The following is a 10,885-nucleotide window of genomic DNA, read 5'->3' as shown; positions in this document are numbered from 1 at the left end:
AATGAATTCACGAAATATATGTATGCAATAACTAAATGCTATCTATTTAAACCACAAACAAACTTAATCTGTACCTAATCTGTATTTTTGAGGCCTTAGTGTTATTTCCCTAATAAGGACAAAGTGACCATCATCAAGATGTATCAGTTTCATTGTTACTGATTCCATCCACTGGCCACTTTAATTTTATAAACAGGTTAGAGATAAGCCAGGACATACTGAGGACACTGTTATACTGGGAGTAGTGCTGGAAAAGGTGGAGCACTGCCACATTTAAATCTGAATTCCAGGAAAACAACTAAATACAAAGAGAAAATATATATTTGGGAGCTTTTTTATATCTACCAAAGTATTTGTATTTCTGTTCACCCAATTCTGAGATTTACACAGTTCTGCCACATAAGCATAGTGGTGTCTTGCAGGGCAGGATACCTGATTTTCCCATGGTGCAGTTAAAGGAAATCTTGCAGGTCAGTTTATAATACTCAGGCCTCCTTCCCCTATACAAATTGATATCTCATACTGAGATGTCCAAAGGCTACCTTTAGTGTAAAGAGTTACATTTTATACTCAGCTTACCCCTGTTTCTACCCCTTACATTGGTGGGCAATGCCTAGGCAAGGATGCCATCATGCTCCTTCTGTTGAGATCCTGGAAAATAGAGAGCAGCCCAAATCTTATGAGAAGACACTTTTGCAATAAACTGGAGTATCTTCTTGTAAGATATGAGATACTCATCGTTCCTTAGGGACCTCATCGGAAGGATGTGGCATCATGCCTAGCAATGCATAAGACAGGGGTAAGGTAAATAGGAATCTAACTTTTTTTACAAGTACCTTTCAGACAGTATGAGCTAGCGATTTATTACAGGGGAAGAAGCAAACTGATGAGGTCATCTCTCTGTCACTCTAATCTCATCTTCTATTAGCATATTTCTTGTTATCACATGAGCACTGCAGCACAACTGATTGGCATCTTGTGCGAATTCTACCTCCCCCAGACTGAGCTCTGCTGTAACAGAGGATTACAAGAAGCCGATATCAAATCTTGGTGTCAGCTTGCTTATGCAAGTTATGCTTACACTGCTTGCATTTGCATGAAATGAGAACACTATTTGTGAAAATGGGACTATCTACAGGCACACAAAGGCAGCCTTTCCCAACCTTTTGTCCAGGCAGATTTCAATAAAAAAATCGGTCCTCAGGGCATCTCTTTTAAAGAATATTATATCTACAACAGTTCATGGCATTAGCAGTACATTAGCATAATCAGCAAGGTGTACTTGTAATAATAAAAATAGAATAAAGAATGTGGTATACCTAGCATATTCAACACCCAGATCAAATACTTTGTTAACAGCTCCCCTACTGTATTCTGCAACATTATTTTCAGTAATAAACATTAACTGAAACAAATAAGAATAATAGCCAGAAAATAAATGAAAACAGTAAAAATTGTAGCATTCCTTAACATTGGGGGTCAGTGAAGAAATGGCCCCTTGCATTGTTGATCAGTATAGAAGTGCCTCCTTAAACTGGTGGACAGTGCAGAAGTGTCCCTTTCCATTGGTGGGCAGTATAGAAGTGGCCCCTTACACTGACAGTCAGTGTAGATGTGTCCTGTTACATTGGCATTCAGTGGAGAAATGCCGCATTACATTTGCAGTCAGTGCAGAAGTACCCCCTTACATTGGTGGTCAGTGGCAAAATATCCCCTTACATTTAAGAGATGTGCCCTTGTACATTGGAGGTCAGTGTAGAAGTGGTTGGCATTGGTGGGGCAGTGTGGAACTACTTTATTAAATTGGGGGGGCTTGAAGAAGTGGTGATCATTGGAAAAGTGCCTCCATACATTGGGAAGTCAGTGGGAAAGGTGCACTGTTTAACTGGCAGTCAGTAAAAAGTATGTCCCACTTACTGACAGCTACAAATATCATTAGTGTTAATGTTTACTTACCTGATAGAATTAAGCTCCATGGGTCCTATACCACTGCTCACTAATCAAGGAACCTAGAGCAACTTCTCGAGGAACTGTAGTGTTTCACAGGACCCCGATTGAGAAAAGCTGCTCTAATGGCTAGACCTTTATATTAGCAGTCTCATAGTAGATTAGTGATGGACATGCCAGTAATCGCTCTGAAAAGTGTAGTCAGATAAAAGAAAACTTCAAACAAGATCAATAGCTCTGGTGAGGCGGCTCCCACAATGCAAGTCTTCCATCAATGGACACTCAACAGTAGCCCAAATTATAGAAATACAGAAAGGAGTGCCAGAGCAAATTTGGATAAAGTAGTTCAAGATCATTGTAATAGTTGATAACAAAAAAGTTATATAAAAATAGCCAATCAATGCATTTTAGAGGCAACACCACTCCACATTCAATTGGACTCAACACAGGATAAAACTTGGATGGACTTAAAGAAAACAGTGACTTTACAGATCTTTATTAGAACCAGTATTGATTTCTCCACACGTAGTAACAACTTGACAACAACTGCTGTGAAGTCACAGTTTTCTCTGAGCCCATCCAAGTTTTATCCTGTGTTGAGCCCTGATGAAGGGGTAGTATTGTCCCCTGAAACACAGTGGCTGTTACTATATGACTTTTTTTTACCAACAATTATATTTATCTTGGACTCTTTTATCTTATTTCGGTCTGGTGTTCTTTTCTGTATGGCTATGATTTATGCCAATTACTCAGTCAGTCAACTGTAAGCCCAGATCAAGCACAGAATACCTCAATTTTTATTTACAACACTGTGCATCACAGCAATACCTATAGAGCAGCGGTTCTCAACCTGGGGGTCGTGACCCCCTGGGGGGTCGATTGCCGATTTGCCAGGGGGTCGCGAATGCTGGCCGAGACAGACCTGAAGTTACTGTGTTACGCCGGAGTCTGTCCATCTCAGCCAGCGAGATGTCACTTCTGGGAGAGGAGAGACTGCACGGAAGTGACGTTCCGTCAGCGCCATCTTGGTACTCTCGTCCGCAGTGAGGCTACACTTCGAAGTCGGCAAGCGGACATCTTTTTACACCCACCGAAGTCCGCTTGCTGAGGACGAGTCTACCAAGATGATGGTGATGAAACGAAACACAGACAGCTTGCTGATTCTGACGGAACACCAGTGATTTGGTAAGTCAGAGATAGCATTTTTGTACATCAATTACCGCCACTGTGCCATCTAACGCCGCCACTGTGCCATCAAACGCTGCCACTGTGCCATCAAACGCCGCCACTGTGTCCATCAATTGCCGCCACTGTGCCCATCAATTGCCGCCACTGTGCCCATCAATTGCCGCCACTGTGCCCATCAATTGCCGCCACTGTACCCATCAATTGCCGTCACTGTGCTATCAAACGCAGCCACTGTGCCATCAAACGCAACCACTGTGCCATCAAACGCCGCCACTGTGCCATCAAACACTGCTACTGTGCCATCAAACACCGCCACTGTGCTCATCAATTGACGCCACTGTGCCCATCAATTGCTGCCTTTGTGCCATCAAACGCAGCCACTGTGCCCATCAAAAGCAGCCACTGTGCCCATCAAACGCAGTCTCTGCGCCATATCAAATGCTCCCACTGTACCATCAAATGCTGCCCCCGTGCCATATCAATGCTCCCACTGTGCCCCGCCGCCCGCCGTCTGCCCGGCACTTACCCTGTCTCTCGGTGGGGCATTTTATTCATGTGTTAAATAAATATTTTGCGCTGTATATTACAGATTGTTTTTGTGATTAATCACTACGCTTTAAGATGTTAAATTTGTAGGAATGAAAATACATCCTGCATATCAGATATTTATATTTCGATTCATAACAGTCGCAAAATTACAGCAATGAAATGACCAAGGAAAATCATTTTACTGTTAGGGGTCCCCACAACTTGGGAGATTTTATCAAGGGGTCACGGCACTAGAAAGGTGGGGAACCACTGTTCTAGAACATGTATAATTGCCAGTTTGGCATATTACAAGTTTTGGTATAGAAAGGTAATTGTAAAAAACCCAATTAAACATTAGAATTTTTGTGACTTCTTGCTTTTATTGTTTTTTCACTTTACCACCGTACATGAAAAGCACACCCATATACAGTATATACTGAGATTGAACAAAATTCCTCTTACTGTGCCTATTTCATTCAAGAATTAAACAAACACATGGTTGATGGCTATATGATCCATGTAGTATTTATTTTTAATGAGTGTCCCTCATTAAAATTTCCATCTGCATATATCATTACATTAGCAATATGCATGAGTGCTTTCATCTCGAAGCCTGTATCACAGAATTAAATGTTCTGTCTTTAGACACATTCTGAGTTATTAGTTTTCAAATAAGGCAAGATGTTTGGCTTCAGAGAAGGCACAGGAAGAGAGATGTTAATGGTTAAGACTGGTTGTGAAAGGGCCCTCAGGTCTGAACTGCACTGCTTTAATTAGTTGCTTACACCAAACAAGCTGTGGATTTTAGCACTCCGGAGTGCCTCGCTGCCATACTGCTGAATCCTGCCCTCTCAGCACTTTACCTTCCCCAGGAAGATATTACTTCATGTTAATGATACGCCCCTGACCTCCTCTTACCTGAATGCACTGACGAGGCAGAAATACAATATGTTCAAGTCTACAATAGAACAGCTCTTGTTTTATAGCAACAGTTATTGCATATTTACTGTAGCTTTGAAAAAAATCTTACATTCCAGGATCCAGTAAGTCAAGAGCTCTTGTAAGTATAAAGTATAACACTATGTGACTACCTAGATAAGCCCAAAATAAAATAACAGGAGATGTTAGTTCTCCTAACAGCACCTTCAAAAGATCCTGTTGCCACACTATTAATTTCAACATCAATCTTCCCATAAGATTATAGGTACATTTAAAGCCCAATCAGCCCCCAGTTTAAATTTGCTAAATACATTGCAGGTGCATCAAACAAAAGGTGTGCAAAGCCTAAAGTTTCTTTCCTTTAAGATTCAGCCTCAGTAGAAAAGCATGTGTCCTTCTAGCATGTAGAAAAGTGGGACCCATACCACCTATGGGAAGCAGTGATTTCTTTGCAGAAGTCAAAAATGCTCTCCAATCAACAGAGAGCATTGAGATTTGCTAATTGCAGAGCTATAGATCTGACTCAGTGGGGGTGTGTCCGACCTCTACAGTGAGACAGCTGTTTCCCCACAACAGCTTCAGACAGGGGATAGTCTTTTCTACTCAAGCTCTGGCTGCTTTAGAAAGAAAACAACCACCTTGGATGTATTTAGCTGATTTAGACTGAACGTTCAATTGGGCTCTAACATTTTTTTAACATGTAATTTACCTTCCCAGAAGAGGAGAGGGCTGTGGAAGAAAGTAGGGGGCCATGCTAAGGAATTGACTATTCATAAAGTAGTCATGTTTGCTAGCATGTTCACAGTCATATTGCAAGTGAATAAAAACTTGTTTATGAAAAAGGAAAACTCTGCAAATAAGCATATAAATGGGGGCAGAGACAAAAATAAAATTGTGACTAGTCACTCTCTACTATATTCAAAACAAAAAGCATTTAGTTATACTTTAAGTGTAATCTGATTTTAATCAGATTTTTCTGTGGTGTTATCTTTTTTTTATCAGAAAAACTAAGTTTATTTTACAAACCAGATAATACATATCATCAAGCATACATCAGCAAATAAGACATAGTACATTAGTACATAGCAAAAATAAATGGTATCTCAGAAAAGTGATAGCCTGCTGACTGGGATAATGCGTACAAAGATATGTAAACCAACTTATAGAATACTGACACATTCATAATGTCATAACATGAAAGAAAAAACTTAAAATTCAAAAGAACCAAACCCTTAGAGCCCTGAGTGTTAGGCAAGAACAAGTATGACCTACCAGGTCAAGAATACTATGGAGCTCCAATACCTATACAGAACCTAACGACAAAATTTACTGAATTCCCAAAAGAGGTCTACCCCTGAAGAAGTCTGTCCATGATCAACTGATGGGATAAAAGACCAGGAACATCTAGCCATGTTTGCCACATGGAGTAGACTTTACGAGAAACATTTCTATGTTGATATGTCAACTCTTCTCGTATCAACAGTTTATTTACTTGTTTCACCCATTGCTGTCTGTTAGGCACCCTGGAGACAATCCAATATTATGCAATTAATTTACGAGCAGTATATAACAAAGGCAAAACTGCATTATGAGCTTGTGGAGTTAAGGACTCTTCTTCCAAGGCACCCAACAGACACACAACAGGAGCTCTCGGAATGTTATACATAAACACTTGGGAAATCGTATACAGGACCTCTGTCCAGTAATGAAAACGTTTAGGGCATCTCCAAAGCATGTGGACAAGGTCACCGTGATTACACTCACATTTTGTGTATAAAGGGGTACTCCATTTCCCCCATCTATGTAATTGTACTGGTGTTCTGTAAACTCTGTGTAGTAAATATAAATCGGAGAGTTTTTGAGAGGCCGACACCAAAACTAACAGAGCAGAAGATAAACAAAGGTACCACGTCTCATTTTTAATGGCGCCTATGTCTTTTTCCCAGCCCTGCCTACAGGGTAGTTTAGTAGAATCCTGGAGGGCATTAAGGAGGATGCCATAACTTCTGGATATCATACCTTTCTTGTCTCTCTGTGTTATCTTTCTTAACTTGGTGGCAGTTAATGGACCTATCTTTGAAATTGGGGAATTTATGTGACTCAGCTCTCTTTCTAAATATGAATAGAACTGTTGCTACCAACCTTCCCTATGTAACTTAAAGTGGTTGTAAACCTCAGACATGAAATATGAACAAAACATATCCTTCTATAATGTGTACCTGTCTCAATTATAAGCACTACGTGTCACTTTTGTCTGCTGTTTCAATCCTCTGCTATCAGTATGAATCACTTCTGAAAAGTTTTCCTGACACCAAGAGGAAAAAGGTGACAGGGGAGGGAGGTCCAGCAGATTGACAGCCAGTGTCTGGGAGACTAGAAGTAAAACATATATAATACAGAACATATAAGTCCACCAGGCTCCATATACAGACACTATACTAACTTTACCTCCAGAACTTGGGACATAGACAAATGGTGATGTAGAGAGAATTGTGGATATGTAGGATCTGTTGTTGTGATTTTCCTGCGGATAAGAAGTAACACAGCTCCACATTTCCTCCAAGATAAGAAAATATCTAGGAGGTTAGAAATTACATCATAGCAATGTTGCTATGCACTCCTAAAAGTATCAGGATTGATTCAATAGGGTGAGAAGGATAGAACTAGCTAGAGTATACTGGGGTAGATCTCACAGCTGATAATGGAGAATATTCAGGAGGTTCAGTAGAGATTGGCTGAATTTCGATTTATCTATGTTCCTGTTTGAGATGAGTCAATCAATTGATTGACTCCTCTCGAAAGGGGCTGTTGGTATATTTTTAATTCGATCAGTGCTTGCAGCTGAAGAGGAGTCCCGCTGTCATAATACAAAAGCGCAGCAGGGATTCCCTCATCCATCTCCAATTCTTTTTCTCTTCTTGGGGCCCCCCACAGTGGGGGAATGCAAGAACCCGGTCCCCAGAGACCTTTGCGACCCTGGTAGTTCTGCCACTGACATCAGTAGTTTTTTATTTTTGTTTTTTTTTTAATTATTATTTATTTCCACTTTTTTGTTTATTTTTTTACAATTCTTTTAGGAGCCCCATTGGGGGGCTTTGGTGAAATATCAGGAGTCCAAAGAGACCTCTGATGTTTTACCTTTAAGACAGAGAAAGGAGCCCTCGATCCCCATCTCTGGAGCCTCAGCTGCACAAAATGAATGGAAAGGAAGAACTCTGTACAGAGCTTCCTGTTTATTCACAAACCGAAGCATAGTAAACACAACTTACTATGCATTAGTTATGAATGGACACAGGAGCAATCGGTACTGATTACTCACTGTGTCCATTCAGAAAAGGAAGAGGCCTGTAAATTACATATTTATTGGCTCTTAACCCACTCTCCATCCTGACACATCCCCTCAGTAGCTGGCAGTAGGGGGGGGATCGGACAGCACTGTGGGGGGGGGGGGGAGCCAGTGGAGCATACAGGGGCAAGGGCAGCAGGAGACAAGTAACTTGAATAGAAGGGGTGGTGGGGGCAGCATATAGAGGAACTGATGTCCTCCATTTTCCTCCTGCAGCCTCTGAATGCCTGAGGGAGATGAGGAGAAGCAGGCATTTAGCAGCTGCAGGAAAATAGAGGATATAGGTTCCTCTATATGCCCCACCGCTCCTCCTCTCCAGGTGTACAGGGAAGCCACATGGGCCCCCTGGAGCATGGAGCTGGGTCTCAATTGTGAATCCTACGACCCCTATAGTTACTGTATGCCCCTGCATCTATGGCTAGCTTAAGAGTGCAGAGCTCACTTGTTATGTGTGTAGCACCCTAAAGTTTAGGCAGGGTTACTATCAAATTTAGTTGCCAGGCGATAGTTGCCTTGGCCAATGGTTAGGAGATAAATTGAATTCCCCTAATTCTGGAATTGCTGCACTTCTCTCTTCTGTCACTAGGTGGCATGGTAGCTGGTGACATTGGATAAGACAAGGGCATAGCAGATTATGAATGAATGGGGTGTCTCAGCCAATTAGCAGGGGTTTCTTTAAGTCCCTTGGCCTGCTGGGAGAGCCTATTTATTTGGGTGGAGTCAGGTGATCGGTGTTCTGGGTAGACATGTGTTGTACTGGGGACAGTGAAGAAGTGTGAAAGCTTCAGTGAGTGCCAAGCCAGGGACCCAGCGGGACAGCAGAGGTGACGCTTGTGGGGCATCAGTGGGTTCCAAGCCAGGGACCTAACGGGTCAGCAGGGGTGACGTTTGAAGAGTATTTGTGAGTGCCAAGCCAGGGACCCAGCAGGGAAGTGGGGGTGAAGCTTGAGGAAGATACTGAGTGCTAACAGTGAAAGAGTTCAGGGGATCCTGTGGCTATTGGATCTGAAGTCTAGTGAAAGACTGGGAGTTCATTGAGCGAAGATCCACAGTGAGTGATTGTGGAGTAAACAGAGATTTGTGTTGCCAATAGTTTAATATACTACCGTTAGTAACTACAAGACTGTTGCCATAGTAGACAGCTTTCCTACCTATACAGGAGTGGTGTCCGGCTGGAGGCCTTCACCTGTATAGCTGTCTTTCTATAGAGGTCTCAGAGTCTGCTAATTATCATTGCATCTGCTTAAGGGTGTCCTGGTTCTAACCCTCTCTCCCCCAGTTCTGTTCAAGAGACAATAAATCTCTTTTGCATTCTAAAAGTGTCTGGCGCCCAACATTTCAAATTGCATTACACCCAACATGCCTTGTAACCCACTCTACACAGAAGGATGTCAGCTATCCCTAAAGCTGGAGGTCACCATTACGCCTCAGGGGCCCCGGGACTTTGCTACATGTGGATTCTGGGAAGTGAACTGAGCATGCTGAAGCAGAAGATTAGCTGGTATTTTGGATACTGGGTAGTGATCTGTGTGTGCTAAATTTTAGATTTGACTGACAGAATTGATATAGTTGCTTTGCGTGTTAAAGGGTAATTCCAGGCTTTAAGAAGCGTAAAACTGCTCCTACCCCCCTACTCACACCTATACTAACTACCCTGTAGAAGGAAGATGCATATACTTACCTATTTCCAGGGCACTCCAGTCTGGTCATGTGATTGGCTTCCAACTGCAGCTTCAGGGGACAACGGATGTCCTATAGTAAGCCTATGGGTGACATCATTGCTCAGGCATTCCATCCGTTGTCAGCGCTCTCTCTTCTCACTTAATCACTTGACCAGAATGGAGCCCCTTGAGAATAGGTAAGTACAAGCATCTTCCTTCAACAGGGTAGTTATATTAAGAGTTGGGGGGGGCAGTTTTAGTTAGTTAGATCCTGGAATTCCACTTTAATATCTCACTGGTGACATGATAGATAATGGGAAATTAGATATTTGTGCTAGAGTGTAGGTGTTACTGGTAGTAGAGAAACAGAAGGCTTTTCTCCTGGAGTGAAAATCTTAATGGTGGCATGGATATCTACAACCCAGTCATTAGTACTCCAGCATGCTTAGCTCCCCCAGTATAAACTCCACCCTGACATTTGCATACCTCCCAACTTTTTGAGATGGCAACAAGGGACACATATTAGCAAATGTATGCAGGCATAGGACACACCCCTGTTTTTATCCATCTGCAAGGTGATTGATGTGGTCAGTCTCTGGGTGGAAACCAAACCTGTTATAAGCGAGCCAAACCTTCAGTCTCATGCTTGTGATAGAGAGTGATACATGTGTAATTCCTGATCAAGCCCCCCTGTCTGTCTGCCCTGCTCTGCTAGTTTGGATCCCCTGTGTATGACCTTGGACCGGATATTGGACTATTCCCTGAACTCAGTCTGCCTTTTACCAGGACTGTCATAGAACCACTCTGCCTATCTGCCAACCGCAAGTACCTGTTTGCTTTGCTCAGTTGGCGCCTGCCCTGGCATGATGGCCAGGCACTATAGCATTGTGCATAAAACCTAGGGGCAATCAAGTACTGGTAGGCCTGCTTGCCTTATGGTAAAGGGGGCTGCTATAGGCGAAGACCACAATAGCCAGTTAGTGTCTGACCACCTGCGGTGGGGGAGGCGTGACACAGGGACAGTTGGGAGCTATGCATTTGTACTCCATCATGTTTAGCTAATCCCCCCCCCCCATATCCAAGCTGCCAGCAAGAACTGTAATCTAGTACAAACTGCTGCAGGATGGGAATTCCATCACTGGTTCCTGTAGGCATATATCCTTTGTAGCACTACTCTATAAAGATCACCCATTTTTCACACAACTTTTTTAAATTACTGGTCAGAAATTATTGAATCATTGGATCTTAGCAGTCCATCACCAGAAGATTATGGTTC

The sequence above is a fragment of the Aquarana catesbeiana genome, linkage group LG02 (assembly GCF_042186555.1).
Source record: "Aquarana catesbeiana isolate 2022-GZ linkage group LG02, ASM4218655v1, whole genome shotgun sequence".
Lineage (NCBI taxonomy): Eukaryota > Metazoa > Chordata > Amphibia > Anura > Ranidae > Aquarana > Aquarana catesbeiana.
Note: the sequence above shows the minus strand (reverse complement) of the source record.